The following is a 938-nucleotide window of genomic DNA, read 5'->3' as shown; positions in this document are numbered from 1 at the left end:
TGAGAGAACAAACCTACAGGTTGAGTTAGAGAGTAGAAGTTTGGATACCTGCATGGACTAGCACATGTCCCCAGTGATCCAGTCAGTCTGTACATGATTCCCTCTCTGACCTAATGGAATACCAGTTTTCAGGGACACAGTACAAGAAAAGTCTCCTTTCCTAGGCATCTGCCTGGGAGGGGTATAGGACTTGAGGCATAGGTTTAATAAGCGTCTGTTTCCTTCCCTTTTAAATGTAGATGAGACTATTAATGAAAAATTGAAAACAACCAAACATATTTTTTCCATATTTTCTTCCGTAGTCTGAATCTAGGTGGGAAAGATCAAGTCTTGAACTTCTGCTCTGAGAGGTGCTATCCATTCAGGGTTGATAGAAATGGACAATGTGGAATACTATGTATATCTTTTATTTAAAATCCTTATTTTATAGCTGCTAAAATAATTACTGAGCATGTCTGGTTACTGCCACACTGGGTCGAGGGCCTTCTAGGCAAAATGTCCTGCCCTGCCCTCCACATGTGTACAGAATTAGACCAAAATTCCTTTTTCTTTCTCACTGCTTCCTCCCCTCCACCAATTATTTGGGCCAAAGTAAAATTATGTAGGATAAAGAATGAGTTTCATTGTCTTTCACTCTGCCCGACAAAACCGCTCTTTTTACATATCAGATATATCTCTATTATTTTTCTTGTAGGAAGAAAATCTACACGTTGTTGGCAGCTTTTATTTCATTCAGAAATAACAGCAAAGGTGCCTAAACATCAATGAACAGTCTGTATGGCATGCTGTTATCCTGAACTGAAGCTTAAGCCCTGCATTTTTTTCTTTTAAACAGAAAATCTATCATTTATTTTACTGATATTCCTGGCAGAAGAAGGGAACAGGCAGTTCTAGAAACTGCTTTAAAAAACACCTCATAGTTATACTGAGACCACAGT

The sequence above is a fragment of the Gavialis gangeticus genome, unplaced genomic scaffold (assembly GCF_001723915.1).
Source record: "Gavialis gangeticus isolate Ggan-Ray unplaced genomic scaffold, GavGan_comp1, whole genome shotgun sequence".
Classification (NCBI taxonomy): domain Eukaryota; kingdom Metazoa; phylum Chordata; order Crocodylia; family Gavialidae; genus Gavialis; species Gavialis gangeticus.
The sequence above is the reverse complement of the archived record's forward strand: the minus strand, read 5'-3'. Positions refer to the sequence as shown.